The 23,630-nt window shown below is 33.1% G+C and overlaps 1 pseudogene; it reads left to right on the forward strand.

Annotated features, from left to right (window-relative positions):
• Positions 1-2,747: 2,747 nt before the first annotated feature.
• LOC123199613 lies at positions 2,748-23,501 on the forward strand (annotated as a pseudogene).
• The last annotated feature ends 129 nt before the right edge of the window (positions 23,502-23,630 follow it).

Genomic DNA, 23,630 nt, shown 5'->3' on the forward strand with positions numbered 1-23,630 from the left:
TGACTTTGGCTTGAATTTGTTGGAAACTGGTGCATGGACTGTGCACCTAGTGGGAGAATGAAGATTTTGGCTCAACTTCCTACTCGGCTAAGTCCCTTAGAGCTTGCATGAGCCCTCGTGGTGAGAAATCTAATGGATTTTGTTTGACCACTTTTTATTGTGAGCTCGGTAGGCATTTGGGCTTGTTCACCAAAGCAGATACCTTGTTAAACACTCTTTTCACATCATCTTGTGTGTTGATTGTTGACTTGATCCCTTTCAACTGAGTTGTCTTTTGCATAGGGAGATATGCTCTTGTTAAGTCTTTGAGTGACACCATTGAAGGTTGATCATGTTCCATGTGTTGTTGATTGACTCTTTATCAATGCAACTTGTACTTTGCTTATTGACGTTTCCTTGGCACGAGTTATTTTGAACATGTTGGGGTATGAAGGTCGACCACCTAAGCATGTGACATGTTTTGCACAACAACAATTATCCTTTTTGTGACATGAGTTAAGGGACACACGTAGTAACTAGTAAGTAACACTTTTGTCCTAAAGTCTACATGTGGAGCATTGGTGTTGTGACATGGTTTGATAGATCAATTGCATGAGTTTTTTTCTATATGTCAAACATGACATATACCTTTCCCCTCTAGGTTATCTATTATTGTCGCTTAGGGATGTGTTAGGATATGAAAACAATTATGAGTAATAAGGCTTAGTAAAGGCTATTACAAACTTATTGGCCATAATGGACGCGATAAGAAATGGAAATGTTGTGTTAGTGCCCAACTATGTGTATGACGACATGATGATAAAAAATATTTTGAGTGTTAGACTATGTGATAGATGACATGAAGGGTGATTTGGGTGTGTTTGACTATGTAGACGATGACATGGACCTCGATTAAGTAACATCGAGTTAAAAGCTATAAAAGATGTAATATGATTATTGGAGCCACCGATTTGTATATAGTGTGGTTGTGAAAGTATTAGATTTAGTCTGTGTGACCTCGATATCTTTAGATAACTATGCACCGATACAAGGTGTTTTAACATCTAAGATGTTCGTGCATGCAATGACACTTGACGTCTAAGTATCTGGGATGCTTGTGCAATTTTGGGATAGGCTTGAAGTCTTACTTCCCTTGTAATATAGTATTCATAGCCCTAAGCCTAACTAACAAGTATATTAGGTGCACTTTATAATTGACATCTAGTATGTCTCACGCCTTCACTAGAGGTTTGAGATGCTAACATATATCATTTAGCACTAGTCATTTGGAATGACACCGCCATTGAGGATTAGACATTGAGCATTAAGATGATTCAGATGGACATCTAGGATATTGGAAAAACATTTATACACCACAAGAAGATTAAATAAGGACACATGATATTGAGATTATTTATACAATGTATTTATTGAGTGTTGAAATGTCACATACTGAGTATGTTTCACTCACATGTTTCTTTTGTGGTTTTCAAAGTAGGTTGTGGAGTAGTGGGGGAACCAACGAGCAACTTGAGACATTATTTGACTTAAGGGCATTTTGGTCATTTCATATGATAGTTTTTGTTTTTGTATTTGAGCTTATTCATAATATTTATGCATTCTATTTTGTGAATTTGGATTTTAGACATTAAGATTGGTATTATGTTTATATTGATTTATTACACTTTTAGGATTGTGGGAGTGAATTATTTATCATATATATTTATTATCTTTGCTGCGAATTTAAGTAAGAAAATCTCAAGTTAGCATGTCTCTTTGAATATCTATTCCAGGTAGAAGTATATATTTGAAGAAAGGGTATTACATTTATGCTATCAAAACGTGATTTTGGGAGCCTAAAAGTGTTACGTGTCTGAATGTGCATAAATGTTTAAATAACCCCTCATGTGATATTGATCGCTCCTATTGTAAATACTATTTTAATCTGCATTTAAGTTATGATATATCTATCTGAAGATGCGACGATCTAGAAAGTTATTGGGCAATATTAATACACATGAGGTCCTAACATAAGAGGGTAGCCAAGGTGTGGCATTGGGACATACTTTTGGTGCAATTGAAATGCCTTAGATAAACAATTTTGTAATCAGACAAATTACTCAAAAAGGTCTCTAGGAGAACCAAGAGGTTTGAAAGAGTAGGGGCCACCCAAATTTAGGTTCCCTATATTATTGAACATCTACTAGACATTGATTTGTTGCCCTAACATGAAAGAGGTTAAGAGGACTATTGTTGTGGGTGGTAGTAGGGGACAACTTTACTCTATTTATAGTTTAACTGGTAGACATCAAACCCCAGAGTTTTGAGGTGGTGTTAGGATTGATTTGTACTTATTGAAAAATGGTTTCAGGTTATGGAAGATGTTATAAACTTATTCGAGAGGACTAATTGCTTATTGAAAGCCGATGCTGAAATCCAAACTTAATGCAATTGTCGTGTATGCTCTCAGTGTAGCAAACATAATGCAGTTGTCTGATATGTTCTTGGTGTAGCCAACACTGACAAGGGTAAAATGAAGATTTATATCAATGAGTTGAGATCATATATAGTTGGTCTCTAGGTTAATGGTTAGATTGAAGATTTAGTTGACCTTATTGGAAGAGATCCGTATGGCTCAGTTGGTTAAGTGTTTGGTGTGTTAACAGGTTAACATTGAGCATTAGAGACTATCAAATTTGTTACAAGCTTTGAGTATTAATAAGTGGAAATGAGAGAACATTTTTATGGATTTCGCTTTTGGATTACCAATGGTCAAAAGTGGATTTAATGTCTTATTGGTTATTGTGGACAATTTGGATGGCAGGGAAATTGACTCCAAGGTTTATAGGACCTTTCAAGATTTTGGAAGGTGTAGGTAAGCTTGTCTACTGACTTGTGTTAACAACGAGCATATACCATATTCACAATTTGTTCTATATGTCTTTTTTGTGAGTACATTAGCGACTTGACCCATGTGTTGAAAGTTGAGGAAGTAGAGCTTGAAGATGTTCTAATTTATAAGGAATGTCTGCTTCAGATATTGGAGACGGGTTAAGCAACTCAAAAACAAGTAGTTTTCACTTATTAAGGTTCTTTGGAGGGACCACTAGGTCAAGAATGGCACCTGAGGGGTAAAGCAAGATATAAGGTAGAAGTTCTCATAGTTGTTTAAGTGAATTTCAGAAAGAAAATTATATCTTTATTTAGATATATACCCCTACCTGAAATATAACCCAAAAAGAGGTGTAAGATTGGACTATTTAATTCAAAACGTTATAATTTAATGCATGATGATAAATATTCAAACGTGCAAAAAGGTGAAATCCAACTAAATAACTCATTTATTAAAATTCATAAATAGAATGATTTATTACACTTTTGGGATTGTGAGAGTGAATTATTTGTTATGCGTGTTTAATATCTTTGCTGTGAATTTAAGTGAAGAAATCTCAAGTTAGCATGTCTCTTCAAATGCCTATTCAAAGTAGAGGTTTGTATCTAGATAGGGGTGTTACAATCATTATCAGACAGATAGTGAAAAAGATCTTCAAATAGAATAGGGAAGCATCAAAAAGCGTTAGACACCTAATTCAGGCCCCACTGATGGCATAACAACCCCAATTACGAAGTTACCGCCTTAATAAGATAAAGTGAGCTGGATGCACCAAGAGTTGAGGTAATGGGTGGTAGTAGAAGTCACATTGACTCAATTTATAATCTGGCAAGTAAACACCAACCTTTGATTTCAGAAAAAACTTAACTCCAAAAAGAATAATAGTTGAGGAATGGTTAAAGACAATAAAGGACATCTTAAGGTTATTTACCATGATAGATACAAAGAATATCTAGTATGCCAGTCTCCTTCTGAAAGTAGATGCCAAGATATAAAGGCAAACACTATATGAGACTTGTTAAGTTTCTGTAAAAGCTAGGTTAACTTCAAGTAGGGTTTTGAAAAAGAGTACCTATCGATCGGTATCCTATATGTAGAAGCCTAAAAGTTTATAAACTTAAGGCAAGGCAACATGTCAATAAAAGAATTTTCCAAGTTAAATGCCCTAACTAAGTATGCTCAAAGGGTAGTAAGCATAAACATAGGCAAGATAGAGCTCTTCCTTGGGAAACTTAGGTTATGATGTGAGATCATGCTGATAGATCCTATTTAGAAGCCCTGGGTAGAGTACTAAGGTCAATGGCCATGAGACAAAAAATGGCCAAAAAGATAAGGCTACCAGATCAGCCGATGCCAATAACCCTAGCCTATAGATAAGATCAAGCAATGACAAGTGGCAATCTAAAGGGTGGCAACAAAAAATTTAGAGGTAAGAAGTCTTTACAATCCAAGAACAATAAGAAGAATTCGAGGGGTAAGAAACAAAGAAGAAAGGATTAGCCACGATATGACGATCCTTCTACTTATCGTCAATGTGGGTAGAGACATGTCAATGAGTGTTTAATCGATACAAGTGCAAGTAATTTAACCACTTTGCCTGAGAATGCACAATAGTAGCACTAGCCCCTGTAGATAGAAAAGTAGGGGGACAGATTAGAGTATATGTAGTTACTTAGACTCAAGTCGAGGCCAACTCGATAACAGTGACAAGTTAATTAATTTTTCATTCTTGTCCTTTATATGTTTTGATTGAATATACTGCTACACATTGTTTTATTGCAATTGATATAGTAGAAAGAATAGGACTACAGTCTACACTAGTCTCACAAATCAATATAACGATGACTAATCAAGACAAAATCCATAATAGTCACATATTGATAGGAAAGGTAGTTTCTCTAGAAAGCCAAAAGTTGGTTATAAACTTAATAGTGATGGATATGTCAAAATTTGATATGATACTCAACATAGACTTTTTGAGCCAATATAAGGCAAAATTAGACTATATAAAGAAAAAGGTTTGATTCAGTTTTGGTGATGGTGATAAGTTTACTTTTGGATAAGGTCGAGTTCTCAATATAATGAACAATAGTGTTAAGACTAGAAAGATGTTGAGTAAAAGGTACATATCATATTTGGCGTATATAATAAACAACCCAGATGAGGCAATCTCGGGTGTGAAAGATACTCCAGTGGCACAATAGTTTCCACATGTGTTCTCTAATAGTCTTCTAAGGTTAGCATCAGAGAGAAAGGTGAAATTCAACACAAAGTTAGCCTTAGGCACAACACCAATCTCAAAGGCACCATATAAAATGGCCCCAGCTAAACTATAGAAGTTGAAAAAAAATAATTACAAGAGCTATTATATAGTGGCTTTATTAGACTAAGTCACTTGTCATGGGGTGCACTGATCTTTTTTGTGAAAAAGAAAAACGGATCAATAAGGATGTGTATCAACTACTAGAAGTTGAATAAAGTGACAATAAATAATAAATACCCATTCATAAGGATAGATGATTTGTTTGACCAACTAAAGGGTGTCTTAGTATTTTCAAGATTAACTTGAGGTCAAGATATCATTAGATCTAGGTTACCAAGTAAGATATACCAAAGAGTACTTTCATAATAAGGTATAAGCATTGTGAGTTTGTGGTTATACCCTTTGGGTTGACCAATACCCCCAGTGTTTATAGACCTGATGAATAGGGTGTTTTAGGATTGCCTAGACAAATTTATAGTGGTGTTTATGGATGACATCTTGGTATACTCCAAGACTCGAGAGAAGTATGCACAACATTTGAGGTTTGTGTTGTAGAGGTTGAGAGAGAGGTAATTGATGCCAAGTTTTCTAAATGCAAGTTTTGGTTGGACAAAGTGTCTTTCCTTGGCACGTGGTCTCAGCAAATGATATCTCAATAGACCCTAGTAAAGTAGATGTTATATTAGAGTAATAGAAGCCTAAAATAACTAAGGAGTTAAGGAGTTTTCTTGGTTGGTTAGGATACTACAAACAGTTCGTAGAGTGTTTCACCAAGTTAGCCCACCACTCAGAGAGTTTACTTGTAGGGATGTTTCTTTCAAATGGTATGATACATGTGAACAAAATTGTCTAGAGCTGAAGCAAAGGTTGACATCAGCCTCCATTTTGACCTTGCTAGTTGAAGGTAAAGAGTATGATATATTGACAAATGCCTCACATCAAGCATTGAGAGTAGTGTTGATGTAGAAAGGAAAAGTTATTGCTTATGCCTCTCATCAGTTAAAAAAGTATGCGATTTGGTACTCGACACATGACCTTGAGTTGGTAGATGTTGTGTTTATACTAAAGATATGATGACATTGTCTGTATAAGGTCAAGAGTAACATCTACACATGTCATAAGAGCCTCAAGTATCTCTTTCTCTAGAAGAAGCTTAACATGAGATAAAAACAATGGTTAGAGTTGGTGAAAGGTTATGATTATAAGTCAAATACCACCCAGGTAAGGCTAATGTAGTTGTAAATGCCTTGTATAGAAAAATAGTTTTGTCTCAGATCATAACTTATCGAGAGTTACAATGGGAGTTACTGAGAAAGCAAATTAAGGTAATCACAAGGTAGTTGGCAGGTTTTTAGATTTTATCAACCCTTCTAGATAATATACATGTGGCCCAAGATCACATGAATGATGTGTTTAGATGAGTCGAATAGTTATTGAAGGTATTAAGACTGATTTTAGTGTAGTAAAAGGCATCCTAAGATTTAGAGGTCGAGTATGTGTTAGAGGTCATGTGGGAGGTCAAGCAGGATATGAGAAAGAGATTTCCAATAACTTTTTATGTGAATTTCGGGGACAAAATTCAAATAAAGGTGGAGGATTGTCATACCCACAGGTAACCTAGAGGCATTTTGGTTTTTTCCTTTGCATTTATTTGAGTTTAATAATGAGTTTTTAGTGGGGTGTCTACTCGTGTATGTTGGTATATCGTGTCAACAAAATTTGAATTTAAGATAAAATAAGAATCGTAACAAAATCGAAAACTATCTTAGTTGTATAATGTCATACATACCCATGTACCATGTTTAGTAGTGAAAATAAAAAAAGACATTTAACCTAATTTTTATTATTTTTCGCGCCCCAACCACACACCAGAATAGAAAAGAAAGAGAGTCAGGTTTTTGGACACTTGAAAGTAGCCATCGATCATTGGAAGAGCCTTAACCCTGTGAAGATTAGTGCATTCTATGAAGGACAAGTAAGTGGTATTCCTTTGGCTTATAGATATTCAGTTAATGATGAGTCTATGCGTCTTAATTATGATTTGTTGCTTATAAATAATATATTAAGGGGATTTGATGATTGAATGATGATGATACGTGTATGGCATTAGTTGATATTGATATGTTAATTTAATTATCATGTTAGATAGGCTAAAACCATGTTTGATGATAATGATGACCATGATTTGATGTGTTAAGCATGTTACTATGATGATAAGTTGCGTTAGGGTGCTTAAACATATGTTTTGAACCTATGTTTGCATTAGAATTATCAGAAGTTAGCCGAAATATGTAAAAACTTGTAGGAGACAAAGTGTAGATCACGACACATGGCTATGTAAGGTAACCTACACGCTCTGTATCCTTTACATGAAAAAGGAAAGTTCTATCTTTTACACATTCATACTAAGAAGAGGTACATACGATTGTGTGATATGAGACATGTTGTTGTATGGTTTTCCAAAAGTGGTCACCTTATATAAAAGTTAACACACCTGTGTATGGGTGTTAGTAGGCACACGAGGGTGTGACTTGAGTAACACACCCATGTAGATGCATAAGGAGGAAGACAGGGTGTAAGACAAAGACAACCATGTATCCACCAAGAATTAGAAAAGAGAGAAGTTAGCTCGCTGAAGAAATGTCTCGATTGTATGAAAGATCAAGTCGAACCTAGGTCAAAAATCAAGAAAGTTAAAAAAAGTAATACACACTTAGATAGCCACCAATTGTGTGCATAAATGGTGCAATACTTGAAAGCAATAGGGCTTTATGAGACATTGATACCCATAAGATGCATCATGCACTTAGTGCCAAGATGCATTTCATGTGTGCATGGTAAAGGATTGTAGCCTTCCAATTAGTTCCTCACGAGGTCAGCATGATGCATTATGTACATACTTGTGATAGAGGCCATTTGAAGATGGTTTTTGAATAATAGTTTTGTCGTTTAACATATGTGACAAGGGATAGATTTTCTGTGTGATCAGGGTATTATAGTTAGTCAGCCCAATAGGTTGTATGACATGTGCACAAGACACAATAATGAGTAGACGTATAAGGTGTCATTTACTTTTACTACAACATCAAATATGTTGAGATTAGTTTAGGCCTCAGTAACCTTTCTAGATGACTTATGTTAGGGCACAAAGGTGTCTAGTGCAACCATAACCAGATTCACTAGTAAGATATTAGGCTTTCCAGTTTTATGCTTTGTATAAGGTATTGAGAGGTCACTGGCTTACTGAGTATTTTTCACTTATATGTTCTTTTTTTTGCAATTTTATAGGTAGAGGTAACTAGCGAGGTATATATAGGAGTCATCGATCCAACTGAGCAGTTGCGTGAAGGGGAAGGGCAAAATCATCCTTTTCAAATCCATCTTCTATTTATGTACCTTTTCATTTCAGTTATAGTTTCATGGATCTTATGCAAAATATTTATATGGATTGAGTTTTCAGACATACTGATTTATGAGTTTTAATAAATTTAAATATTTTAGTTGATTTTGTATTTACACCTTTTTGCATGCATATAGATAAGTATTCAAAATCATGCATTTAATTCTGCAATTTATAATTAAAAGATCAACTAGTACATGTCCCCTCGGGTTATATTTCATGTAAAGATATGTTCTTGGAGAAGAGTGTTACATGACAACTCTCTATCTTGTCTAAACACACAAATCAATTGATACTTGGGCTATATGGATCTTATCCAAAAGGATTGATTTAATCTGTAAACCTACCAATTACCCTATGATAACATCAATTTGCTCTCTCACTAACTCCTACTATAACTCTTGGTAAGCTAAAATTTAAGATAGAACTACTTTCCTACTCAAGGTATCCATAATCACATTGGTCTTGCCTGGGTGGAATCTAATTTCACAATCGTAATATTTCACTAACTTTAACCACCGTCTCTGCCTCATATTAAGCTTCTTCTAGTTAAAGAAATACTTAAAACTTTTGTGATCTATGTAAATGTTGTTTTTAACCCTATAAATAATGCCATCATATCTTCAATTCAAACACAACTACTGTCAACTCTAGCTCATGTGTCAGGTACTAAGTCTTATAATCTTATAACTAATAGAAGGCATATGCTATAGTTTTACCTTTTTACATTAACACTGTTTCCAATCCCTGATGTGAGACATCTGTGAAAATGTCATACTTTTGGCCTTCTGCTAGCAAAGTCAAAATGGGAGCTAATGTCAACCTCCGTTTTAACTCCTAAAAACTCTACTCATAAGCATCAGACTATCTGAAAGGAACATCCTTACGAGTCAACTTTGTGATAACTTGGCAAAACCCTTTATAAACCACCCATAGTACCCTACCAATCCAAGGAAACTATGTACCTCCTTAACTATCTTATGCCTTTACCACTCTAACAGAGCATTTATCTTACTAGGTTCAAGATGGATCTCATCCATTGAGACCATTTGTCGAATAAATGCTACTCTATCAAGCCAAAACTCACACTTAGAAAACTTAGCATACAACTGTCTTTCTCTTAGCCTCTATAGCACAAACCTCAAATATTGCGCTTGCTCTTTTCGAGTCATATAATACACTAAGACATCATTTATGAACACCACTATAAACTTGTCTAAGCAATCGTGGAATGTTTTATTCATAAGGTTCATAAACACTACTAAACAATCTTGGAATACTTTATTCATAAGGTCTATAAACACTGCTAGACCATTTGTCAACCTGAAAGGCATAACCACAAACTCATAATGCCCATACCTTGTTCTGAAGGCAATCTTTCATATATCTTGCTTGACAACTGGGACTTGATAATACCCTGATCTTAGGTCAATCTTGAAAAATACTAAGGCATCATTGAGTTGGTCAAACAAATCATCTATCCTTGGAAATGGGTTCTTATTCTTCATTATCACTTTGTTTAACTCCGGATAGTCAATGGTCATCCTCATTAATCTATCTTTCTTTTTGACAAATAGGATTAATGCACCCTATGACTAGTGACTTGGTATGATGAAACCACTGTCAAACAATTCTTAAAACTGTTTCTTTAACTCATATAATTCAGTTAGGGCCATTCTGTATAAGGCATTTGAGATTGGCGTTGTCCCTAAAGTTAACTTAATACTAAGCTCAACGTTTCTTTCTAGTAATAATCTTGAAAAAATGTCAAGGAACACATCTGGAAACTTTTATACCGCTATAATATCTTTCACACTTAAGAGTGTCTCATCTGATTTGCTTACTATATGCGCTAAGTATCTTGTGCACCCCTTATTCAACATCTTCCTAGCCTTAACACTACTTATAATCATACTGAGAACTCAACCTTTTCCAAATATAAACTTTTTACTATCGTTTAAACTAAATCAAACCTTTTTCTTTCTACAGTTAATCTCTACCCTATACTTGCGCAAGAAATCCATGCCAAGTATCAAATCAAAGTTAAGCATGTCCATCACTATCAAGTTTACAACTAACTTTTTGCCTCTCAAAGAAGTTGTCTCTCCTATCTATATATATTTGTTATGGACCTTATCTCTATTAGATATTTTTATACTGATTTGTGAGACTAGTATGGGTTTTAGTCTTATCTTTTTTTTTTTATGCCACTTGCAACAAAAGAATATGTAGCATCAAAGTCAATTAAAGTATACAAAAGAAAAGAATGAAAAATTAACTGACCCATCACTATTGATAGGCTAGCGTTAGCCTCAGTCTATGTGGTTGTAAATACTTTAGCTTGTCCTCCTCTAACTATCTGATGTGCAGGGGTTGTGCTACTGTTGTTGTGCATTTTTTGGTAAACTAGTTAGTTGCTTGCACTTGTAGCATACTCTCTAACCAATTAGACACTTATTAGTATGCCTCCACCCACATTTGTGAAATGCAGAAGGATAATCACACCTCGACTAATCTTCTCTCCTTTATTTCTTGTCTATCTAGTTCTTCTTATTATTATTAGACTAGAAAGACCTCTTGCCTCTAAAATCCCTACTACTACCATCTCGATTGTTACTCTTTTTGTTGTCACCTAACACTATTTGATCTTATCCTTGGGTTGGGGCTGCAGTATAGGTTGATCTAATACTCCCCTTTCTTTGGCCATCATTTGCATGGTCTACTCGAGGCCTTTAAATAGGATTTAGGAGCATGGTCTCTCATTACGACATCTTTAGTTATATATAGCCTAAACCCTCTAAGAAAAACCTTTATCTTATCCATGTCTATATTGGCCACTTCCGAGGCATAATTGGCTTCGACTAGGGCTAGATTCAAAGTGAGATTGTTTAGGCTTGAAATATGCTTTGCTTGAACAAATCCAAAAATGAATCTGAGATAATGAGCCTAAAAACTACTACAAGCTTGGGAGTACTAATGAAAATAAGTTAAGCCTAAACCTGAACGGGTACCTTGCTTGGCTTGTGAGTTGAGCACAACTTGATTTTGTTAATTAATGAACTCTAAAACAATTTTGTACACTATTTTTGCTTGAATCCTCTTCAAGTCGTCATTCATCAAACATCAAAACTAAACCATATTTCTCTTTTATGATCTAAAAACCTAAACTTAAACTCACCACCACCTCATTTCCAAACTCTAGTCACCGTCTCTTCTCCAGTGCTACTGGTGACACTTTACCTTTACCAGTGTTCTTGTTCACCTTCCATAATAGCTAATGTTACTTTACCACTGTTACTCTCCATATTGTCTTCTTCAATGGCTACCTAAAAAAAATGTTAAAACCCAATTAATTTTATTTTTTCATTATCTAACGCAGATGCACCAAAGAAATATTATTCAAGTTTCCTCTCATGTGTCAATTGTAATAAAAAAAAAGTTTCCATTTGTCAAGGTCATTAAAAGGGAAGGGAATAGCATTTCAAGAACCTCGATTGCGTGATTTAGTCGATGATATAAAAGTAGATACTACATTTATAGAAGATTATGAAAGGTCTAATGATATTGAAGTTGAAGAAATTAGTAAACAAGAAGATATAATGTTTGAAGGGAAATATGCCTCAACTATTTATCCCACCTAGCAAGAATTGAAAGACATTTGCGATTTGGGAATGCTTTTCTTAAGACATGATTGTAACAATAAGGGATACACAATTTGTTGTATATAAGTTCTGTAACAAAAAGTTGAAACTACATAAGACACATTCAACAAAACACTTTTCTCGTCATATGAGACAATGTGTCATGAGAAATAATGAAATAGGGAAATAAAATGTTGAGAAGGGACAAACATTGTTAGAGTTTTAGTCAGCAAAGGGAAATTGCCTATGCCCCCTCACTCCACCGATCATGTGACCGAATGCAAAATATAATCAAGAAATAAGATGACATAAATATTTAAGTAATTTATTTGGTTATTTACCATCAGTTTTATACTAATTTGTGTTAAAATACTTAACTAATTTTGTGATTCAATATGCAAATCCATAAGGCATTGGCTCACATGATTTTGATTGATGAATTGTCCTCCTCTTTTGTTGAACATAGTAGATTCAATTATTTTTGTAGTACTACTATATGAGATAATTGATAGAAAATAAGTAAAATCTAATTATAATTGAGTTGTACAAGCTAAAGCTAAAGAATGGAAGAAACTTTTTAAAATAGCTAAGAATGGTAAGCATGACAACATTTTATGGAAGTCAGATGCACAAAACATCGAATATATGATAATTACTATGTATTGGGTGGATCAAGAATGGACATTAAATAAACGAATTATTAGCGTTGTCCATGTGCCTTCCCTAAGATATGGGCAAATTTTTGTGCATACTTTATACAATCGCTTTGAAGATTAGGGTATTTAGCACAAGGTAAAGTGCTTAAAATCTTGATTGATAACATGTGTTATTTTGCCTATAACATATCTTGATTGATTAGCATGTTAATTCTATGTTAACAGGTGTTCAACATCATAGTGGACAATACATCTATGAATAATAAGTGCTTAAAATCATTGAAGAAGGATTTTAAGATAGATAAATCAATAATTTTTAGAGGAATGTTATTTCACATTAGGTGCACAACTCACATTATCAATCTACTTGTTCAAGGTGGTATTGTTGAGATTCAAGATGTTATTAATAAAATAAGGAATAGTGTGAAATATGTGCATGCTAGTGAGGTTAGGAAGTGAGACTTTGCAAGCACTATTAAAATTTATGGGATTAAAGAAAGGAAATTGGTTTTAGATTGCCCAATCAACTGGAACAACATGTATAATATGTTTGATATTGTGTTGATTTTTAAGGAAGTCTAGCTGCGATCTAGAGCTTAAGATGGAAACTACTTGCAATATTTGTCAAATAAAGATGAATGGAGCAAATCGGCTATAGTTTGTGATTTTTTGAAGAAATTTGACAATGTAAGCAAGATTTGATCTGGAACTAACTACCCAACAGCCAACTTGTATTTCATGGAGGTTTTCATAATAAAAAAACTATTAAAAGATTAAAAATTTGATCCAATTGTAGCCTCAATGGTTAGATCAATGATGTCAAACTTTGACAAGTATTGGGGATAGGCTAATCTATTTATGGTAATTGCAATTGTTCTAAATTCAAGGAAATAATCTTGTTTATTGGTATGGTGTTTATTAATGTTGATCCAATATATATGATAACAAACTAATTTCTCGTCATTGCAAGTATAAATTTGAGTTTATAAAGTTTGTTTATCCTATTTTATATAGTAATATGATGCGGAGTTTGAGCTAGACAACCTCTGCCACAAACTTTATGAGTTATATCGTGAGTATGTGGAAATTTTTTCAACAGAGAACCCATCCCTCATCCCTACATCACAAATGTGATCATCTATCTTAAATAAATAATTTCATTATATATAAACATTAATTGTCATGAAGTTTTAGTTTTATTTATAGTCATGTAATTTTAATAATAAATATTGTAGGAATACATTTTGGCTCCATATCTTCACATGGAATCATAAATTATTCTGATATTGTGTTGCAATGGCATGCACACAGAAAGAAAAGTCAAAGTGAAGTCTTAGGAAAGTCAGAGTTAGAAATGTACCTAGAATCCAATGTACTTGAGTTTTAGACATCAAAGGGTGTAAAGTAGATGAAATTTAACGTACTTAATTGGTGGTCTGTTAATCAAATTAAATATAAAGTTGTCATGCACTACAACTGAGATTCTTGTAGTTCTGATCTCTATAGTAGCTTCAGAAAGAGTTTTCAATACTGGTGGTAAAATGATTGATCCATATAAGGCATCTCTAGCATCAAAAACTATATGCATGCTTATGTGTAAAGGTGATTGGATTTGAGCTAGACATCGAGTTAAAAAACCAACACAATTATAATTTTAACTTCATAAGTTCATATATTTAATGATTTTATGATATCAGAAACTGAGTCAATAAACCATGTCTTTTGCTTTATTGAAGATTGATGTTGATATTGAGACTGACATAGTAGACACTTAAATAGTCACATATTGGAGGATAATGCAATGTTTTGGTTTAGGTAAGAATGGATTATGTTTATATATGTCTCAAGACTCAAATAATGTAATTGTTTTTACATGCTATTCGTTATTATATTGATGCTAAATGTAATTGCTTTGATATACCATTTTCTATTTTGTTGATGATATATTGAGGATATTAACTTATATTGGAGATAATGAAAATGTTAGTGTTATTGTTTTTATTATTGAATATATTTTGTAAGTGTGATGAGTGGAATAAATTAGCTATAGTTTATGAAACTGCTTGTTGAGATTTGATTGAAACCATGACATGTCATAACTATGCAAGGTTGATTGAGGTTTAACAAGAAAATGACTATTTTCTGCCCAAGTTTTAGCTAAAATTCAAAATCATACCCGCGGCAATTGAAAACCTCAAACTTCTACCCATGACCTAATTTCTGTTAAATTTTTCTATTAGAAAAAACGGTAATATAGTTATTTTATTGTTTATATTAAAAAAATATAAAACTTGTGACATTTTCCCCATAGGTTTTAGAAACTAATAATTTTCCTTTTATCTAAACTTTTCAAATTTTGAAAAGTAACATTTTCAGCCCCAAACCTAGGGTTTCCATATTTTTCAAACTCAGTCGCCTCTTATAACTTTCAAAAAAGTAATTTCATCCCCACTCTTTAACTTCAACTTCTGCACATCCCTTTCGGCATCTTCTTTAGTGTCCTCTCCAGTCTCTTCTTTCTCTTAAGCTAATAGTAAGTGGTACGATGAAGAGACAAATATACTTTGTCGTATAGTGTTGCGATGAGGAGACGTCTCTTTGTTTCACAATGGTGTGAGGAAGAGACTCTCCTCATCGCACAATGCAACAAAAAAATCTCTGCCTCTTTGTCGCATCACCTACCATCGATTCGAGAAAAAAAAGAGGCTAAAGATGATGTCGGAGAGGATGCTAGAAAGGATGTCGAAAGTTGAAGTTGAAAAATAAGGATGAAAGTGTTATTTTTGAAAGTTCTGGTAGAGGCTACAATTTGAAAAATATGGAAACCCTAGGTTTGAGATTAAAAATGTTACTTTTCAAAGTGTGAAAACTTTAGGCAAGGGTGAAATTGTTAGTTTCTAAAACTTATAGGGGAAAAGTAATAAATTTTATATCTTTTTAATATAAATAGTAAAATGACCATTTTATCTTTACTTCTAACAAAAAAAATTAATAGAAGTTGGGTCATGGGTAGGAGTTTGGATTTTTTAACTGTCGCAAGTGTGATTTTGAATTTTGACTAAAACTTATATGTGAAATAGTCTTATTCCCAGGTTTAATAGGAGGCATAGAAGTTATGGAACCATGACATGAAATAGGGCTGATTTAGGTTTAACATGAGGCATCTTTACTTTGGTCATTTGTTTATGTTTAAGTAATCTATAAACATATTTAAATTATGTAATTAATGTGTAATGTAAACTATTGTTATTTTGTATTCTTGTCTTTGGAAACAAATATTGAGGAGAAATCTAAAACTTTATAATGAATGATGATAATGAGATGTAGTATACATTTTGGATGAATAATATTTTGTACATATGTATGAATTTAGGATTTTTTTTTTGTATAATAGTATATATTTTTCATAAAGAATATTTTATATTGTATATATGAATAATCCAAAATTTGACACAAACCTGAAATACGAGTCCAAAGCCAATCAAAGCAAACCTCAACCAAAACAAACAAACTGGAGCTAAGTGTTAGCCGATCACAAACACTAAAATTATGAAGTAAGCCAAACATGAATATGTGTTCAACGAGATCGAGCCTGAGCTTAATGCTCGGCTCGTACCTAACCCTAGCTAAGGCATTCAATCTAATGGAGAATTTTTTCATTGATATATTACCTTACATCAAATTGATAAACTTTTAGGCTCTCACATATATGATGTCTACTGATTAGTTTTTTTTTTCTCAAATGCCCACTTGAAGTTAGTCTAACTCATCTCTGCAGTCTAGCAAGTATCACATAGCATTTGTTACCAAATTTTGGCATCACCTTTTAAGCAAAAAACTAGCATACTGGATCCTTTTTGCATTTGTCAACACGAAAAGCCCTATAACATCTTTTACTACCTCTAACCACTTCTCAATTGGTATTCTTCTTAGAACTGAGTTGCTTAGGAACTTAGAAGTTTGGAGTTTACTTGTTAGATTGTAAATACGGTGAAGTTACCTTCTACTACCACCCGCTACTATTACCCTCTATGTCTTCTTACCCATTCTATTTTATCACTGTAGGACTAGAACTGGATGTCCAATGTTCTCTAATGTTTCTCTATTCTCCCTACTAATGGTGTTGTTACCGCACCAGAGGCTTGTCCCTTAACCTCTCCTTGGCTCTTTTCCTGGTTAAGGACTTATAGAACATCTTTTATCAATTTCCTAAGTCTCCTCATCCTAAAATAAAATCATAACTCAGACAAATGTACTACTTAACTTAATACATGTTTAATATACTTATGGCGATAAGTGTGAGAAAGCAGTTGATGTTATATGAGAGGCTACTTTCCTTACTTAACTTATGCACTTTCAGACACACTACAACTTAGCACCTTTTTAGGTTTCAAAATCATGCTTTGATACCATAAATATAACATCTCTCTCAAAAGGCATATCACTATATAGAATATGTCCTAAAGAGAAGTGCACAATTTATTTTCTCAACTCATACATCAGAACTATAACATGATAATTAAAAGGCCAAAAGACTATTTCCCACCTAAGGTATGCTAATTTCTCAAAGTTCCCCCTATTAACTTTGAAAATCTCATTTACCCATCTATGACCAGTTCAAATTAACGAAACCCTAACCCCTAAAAAATTTATCTCATTTTTCCCCCTAAAAGTTTAAAAACTAACATTTTCTTACCCAAGCCAAGTTTGAAAAAATCATATTTCTCCCCTAGGGTTTAGTTTCAAAATCTGGTTTAAGGAAGAAAAGTTAGTTTTTACACTTTTGTGGGGGAAAATAAAATTATATTTAAGTTTATTTTTAATATTAAATATAAAATAATGATTTTACCCTTAAAATTAACAGATTTAAACTGTCAAAGGTGGGTAAATGAGATTTTCAAAGTTAATAGGAAAAACTTTGGGAAATCAACAGACCTTGGGTAGGAAATAGTCCATTGGCCTAATTAAGACTTAAATGCATGTAAAAATGTGTAACAAATGCTTATTCATAACTACTAAAAATCAATCATGAATTTTGTGTATAAAATCCAAACTAAAAAAATATAATTACATAAATCATAATAATAACTTAATCATCTTAAAAGCAAGTACAATGCTCAAATAATAGAAAATAACAATTTTGCTCCTTTTCCTCATGCAATTGTCTAGTTAAACCATTGGCTGCCCCGTATGCCTTACTACTCACCTTTATTTCCAAAACCACAGAAAAAAAATGCGTGAGTGAAAAACACACACTCAACAGGCAATCTCTCAACACATTGCACAAAGTATAAAAACTGGGCTATGCATTCCAATACTAAGTCTTCATGTGGCTAATACAAATGTTTTCTAGAACTCTCTTTTGCCATCCATCTATTCTTGGCACCCTCATATTGTAAGTACATAGGCTATCTCATATAGCTTACCAAGGCAGCCTAAGCTGATTTTAACATATCTAGTGTCTACTAACTATTGTGTCTTGTGTATATGCCAATCGACCTATCGAGGTAACTAACTATGATACCCTGGTCATGAGGGGAAATTGGTTGTAGTCCTTCCCTTAACACTTATGCATAGCTACAAAACTATTATTGTAAAGCCATTCTCGGGTGACCTTTACCACAACCACATATGCGATGTATCCTATTAACCACGTGAGAAATTAACTGAAGTGTCACTACTTTTTACCATAAACACTTGAACTGAACTAAACTAAACTATACAGCTAATGTGTTTTGGCATCGAGTGCATGATACATCTCATAAGTATTTACCTCTTGTATAGCCTTTGTTTTCACATATCTCGTCACTTACACACATAGTTGGTGGTTATCTACGTGTATACCACTTTCCTAACTTTTCCTATTCTCAACCTAGATTTAACTTGGTTAAGGTCTATGTCGTCTCCTACAAAGTCAGACATATTTCTAAAGCTAGTTGTCTTATCTTGTCTTGCTATGGCCTTTTTATAATCTTTCTTCTCTCTTCCCTCTTTCCTCATTGCATATAATATAGGGATAAACTAGTCTTTTTCTATTTCTTGGTACCTACACAGACTTGTCTAAAACTTACACCCTCCATGTTCAACTTTCATACATGACTTGTTTCTTAATGTTGACAAAAATGTTCATTTTTAAGGAAGTCACACACAAACGTGTGTCTTATACCATATGACTATATAGACATCTCTTCAAAATGAAAGCATTGTCACATTAGGGTTCCTTTTTCATAACAAGGATACATGAGCATGTAGAATGTCCTACACATTGGTGTATCGCGATCTGGAGTTTTGTTCCTTACTACTTTCTACAAGTTCTAGCCAACTTTTGACAATCCAATTACTCAGAGCATACATATTAGTTTCTAACACCCTATTATTCACATATTTAGGCATAAACAACAACAATATCTCACCTAATTCTCATATTATGGCCATTTTTTCCATATAAATCCTTACATTAATCATCAACCAAAACATTCACATGATCAAACATATTCTAACATTCTATAAGCATAAAAATCATCGCTACTATCATCACAAACACCATAATCCATTTAAATAGTCATAAACTCACAAATATGGCTATATAATTAATGATAATCAACTTGAAACCAAAGAGAGTGCTTACTTATTCTCTGATGAACCAATGACTTTTCACGTGGTTATATAATTTTCAGTGTCCAAACTCTCTCCAAGACTCATATCTGGTGTCCTAAAGCTTTTTACTCTCACCTCTTTTATTGTGTGTACGGCTATGAATATGAAATAATGAAAACATTGGTAATTCTTCAGGTGGCTTCAAGATTTTAAGTGTCTAAACTCTCTCTAAGACTCATTTTCAATGTCTTACAGCTCTCAAATCTCACTTCTCTTTCTATGCATGTGGCTATAAATATGAAATAATGAAAACATTCGATTTTGAGATCCTTTTTATTTTTGCGTGCTAAACGTGAGACACGAGCGTGTATCTCACAAATAAAACAAATTTTGATTTTTCCACGAACTTTATCTCATTTTATATTTCAAATTTTGCTGATGATGACATACAACCATATGTCCTCCAATACTTAGTCATTTTCACTTGTTCAATGCGAAATGACTCTTCTGCCCTTCCAGGCATAAACATGGGTCATCACCCTTGTAGTGTATGGTTGTCCCCACTAACATCTCCTTACTAAAAACAATCAAATACAAAGAAAAAAAAACTAAAATGCCCTTGGAATTACCTATAAGTGTTACATATACAATTTCATCCCTTCGATGTACGATATCTCTTTAATGGACCCATTAATGGCTATAATAGACCATTGATATGCATGAACTAACATTTGTATCAACAATCAAATAGTATTAGACTGAATTATAATTGAATCTCATAATGGCCACAAATTCAAATAGGTGTTGATGTTTGTTAGTAAACCTATTAGGGATATCAACTCCTATGCTCGAGGGTGATGAATCTTTTGTAGATCTATCATAACCTTTATACATATCTCAATATGGCTAATTACCACTTTTTTTTAGCAACCCTTTATTAAAGACTATGTTTGGGCTAGTGACAAACCATATCGAACTTTTTATAAGATGATTCAACAACCTTACATTAAAGGATGACATGTACCACCATTTGTTACAAGGATGTATTCTATAGACACTAGAAAAATGCTCCATATGGAATTCTCTTTATGGGTCAGTCCGATGGACATTTCTACATAACATGCAATCATGTGTTATACCCAACTATCTATGAGCAATTTTGACATGTGAGATCTATTATTACATTTCGATGGTATTATTTAATACTATGATAGTCCTAATCATATTACATGAACCCTTGGTAAAGATAATATCAAGACTATGAATGTTTTTATAACAGTTATCTTATGTGAACATAGGGTCTCCATGATCAGTTAATATGCACTGATCATCTTGTCACAATTATATTATTCTAAGAATATTTATCTATTTAAAACATTATAGATAAAGAATGTCATAAAATGTTTGTAAATATGACTTATTTATGAACCAGTATTGTTATGAGGATCGACCTTGGGCACTAACTCTAATAAGATCAACCAATACATGGTCTTAGTTTTAGTACCAAAAATAATACAAAAACTTAGTAGAATAAAATTAGTTATCCATAAACTAAAATATTGTATCCTTCTTTAACATAATAAATAATGAAAACTAAGTACAAAAATCAGCCTAAGAGATAGATTTTGTATATCTAGTCCATTTTAATCTTCCCAAGTCCTTAGTCTAAGAAATCAAGCCAAAAAAGAAATTGTAAGAAAAGTCTCAAATCTCACAATCTCAATGAAAAATATGTGAATTGTATACTATAGTTACAATGGAATGAGCCTCATTCTAAACTTTAATAAAAATTATTCCACATGTTATTCTTCTACCCATATAACATTATATCTTGTTTTGTCAATGCCAAAACCCCTTGAAAATTTTATTAATAATCCTAGTATTTTTAAAAAAATTACAATGTGCCCTTAACATGTGGTTATACATTATTAATACATCTATGTATAGAAAAAGAGGAAGGAGTAAAGTTGAAAGGAAAGAGAAATAATTAGATTCTTATATAATTTAAAAAAAAGTTGGTTCTTATACAAGCAAATTATTAAAATATTTTCAAACCATTATATATTTTAAAAATACTTGATAGACCCAATAGTTTGTAATATAATATTTATTCTAATATAATTATACGTCCTTAACACCTCAATTTGTATGATTAGAGAAAGAATGGCGTGCGGGGAAAATGAAAGTAAAAATAAGTGTCCTCTTAATAATTTGATTATTTAAAAGATTTATTTTTTGTTTTTATTAATTTGAGATTATATTATAATTTTGAAAGATGAAATAGTAGACATAAAATGGTAATTTCACCATTTAACAATTTGAGTTTCTTTTCTTTTTTTTTAGAACAATGTTATTTATGCCAACTGGAGATGGAAAAAATGTTTTAAGGCCAAATGTTAGGTGAGAAAATGTAATTCGATCGATCGAATATAATGTTAATATGAGCTTATCATCTTAATTATTAATTATAATATGTTTTTTTGATAATTATAAAACCTTACTTGAGTTAGATCTATAACAACATAATCTTAAAATTTTGCCATTGGAAATTTTACCTAGGGATCTACATGGTTTGGCTTGATGCGGTATTGGGTTCGAGTCCATCCATGATGGGTCGATCTAATCCAGTTTGTTTAATTGTCAAAAGATAGTTAGTATAGAAGTTATTGACAGTTAAACTATCATTTAAAGTCCAAAATGGTCTCCCCCTCATATGAGATTAACGTAATTATTACAAAAGAAGTTTTTTTTCCTTTTTCTTCTTCACACAAAGAATTAAAATGCATAATAGTTTCTGTCTCCCAAAAGAAGCACAGTACTTAGGTAAATGGGGTTATGGAAATGACTCACATCAACATCTTGTACTATATTTAGATGGGTTTCATCGTAAACTTGAAGTCGAATATGCCAATTTATGTTTACAGTATTCACAAAATGATTTTTGACATGCTTTAAATATTTTCCAACATTGGTAACAAAGCTTAGGTTGTGTTTATGTCATGTTTTCTGTGAATTAAATTTTGTATTTTGTGTAATTAAATTAAAGATTCTGTGATTTTTGGTTGAAAATTGTTGTTAAAATTCATTTTAAGCACAAATTAAATTCGGCTAAAATTGCATGAACATGTTTTAAATTAAAAATCATGCCAAAATAACGTTGAAATCCATGAAAAACTAAGACCAAGAGTTGTGTTCTTCTCGTCATCGTATTGCTTGAATCCAATGATGTTAGATGTCGTCGTTGGTCAAGAAAGATGACTAACCAAAGAGCTTTAAAGGCCCTATGGTCTTGTTGTTAGATGATGACTAAAAGATAACCAATTGAATTAGTCGAGATCTAAGGTTCATGGTGTGATTCAGATTACAATCGGGTTAGGAAAACCTAATTACTCGATCTGATTGATTAACAGGTTACCCAAACTTATTGGTCAATGGGTCAACTCGCAATCAATTAGATTGACGAGCATTTGGAATAACTAGTGAATTACAACTCTATTGTACCGCAATTGGCACATTGATCTATGCAGCCTTAATGCTTTTTGCTAGTTGGTTCCATTATCACAAAGCTGCTCCAAAATTGGCTTGGTTTTAAGATGTAGAATCCATCTTGAATCACCATTTAGCAAGGCTACTAGGGCTTGGTTCCCTTTCTTTAGGGGGGGGGGGGGCATCAAGTCCATATATCTTTGCCGACTAACCAATTTCTAAACGTTTGAGTAGATCTTAAAGAAATCCCACTTCCTATGAATTTATCTTGAATCGGGATCTTTTGGCTCAACTTTATCCCAGTTTTGTCGAAGAAGCAACCTTATTTTTTACCTTGAATTAGTCAAAATATGCGAAATTTCTTACTTTTCGTGGAGGATTAGATCCAGTAATTGGAGGTCTATGGTTGATCGATATTGCACACTATTATTTAGCTATTGTAATTCTTTTCCTGATAGTTGGTCACATGTATAAGACCAATTGGGGCATTGGTCATGGTCTAAAAGATATTTTAGAGACTCATAAAGGTCCATTTATAGGCCAGGGCCATAAAGGACTCTATGAGATTCCTTTATGGCCCTGTTAATAGTAATTTGTCAATAGTGGTCAATGGTTAACAGTGGTCCTCCGGTGTGTGAAGGCACATAAGAGTTCTTTACTGGGATGTAGAGGTGCATAAGAGACTTCTCATGAGTGTGGAGGCACGACAACGTCG

This window comes from Mangifera indica, chromosome 16 (assembly GCF_011075055.1).
Source record: "Mangifera indica cultivar Alphonso chromosome 16, CATAS_Mindica_2.1, whole genome shotgun sequence".
In the NCBI taxonomy this organism is placed as follows: Eukaryota; Viridiplantae; Streptophyta; class Magnoliopsida; order Sapindales; family Anacardiaceae; genus Mangifera; species Mangifera indica.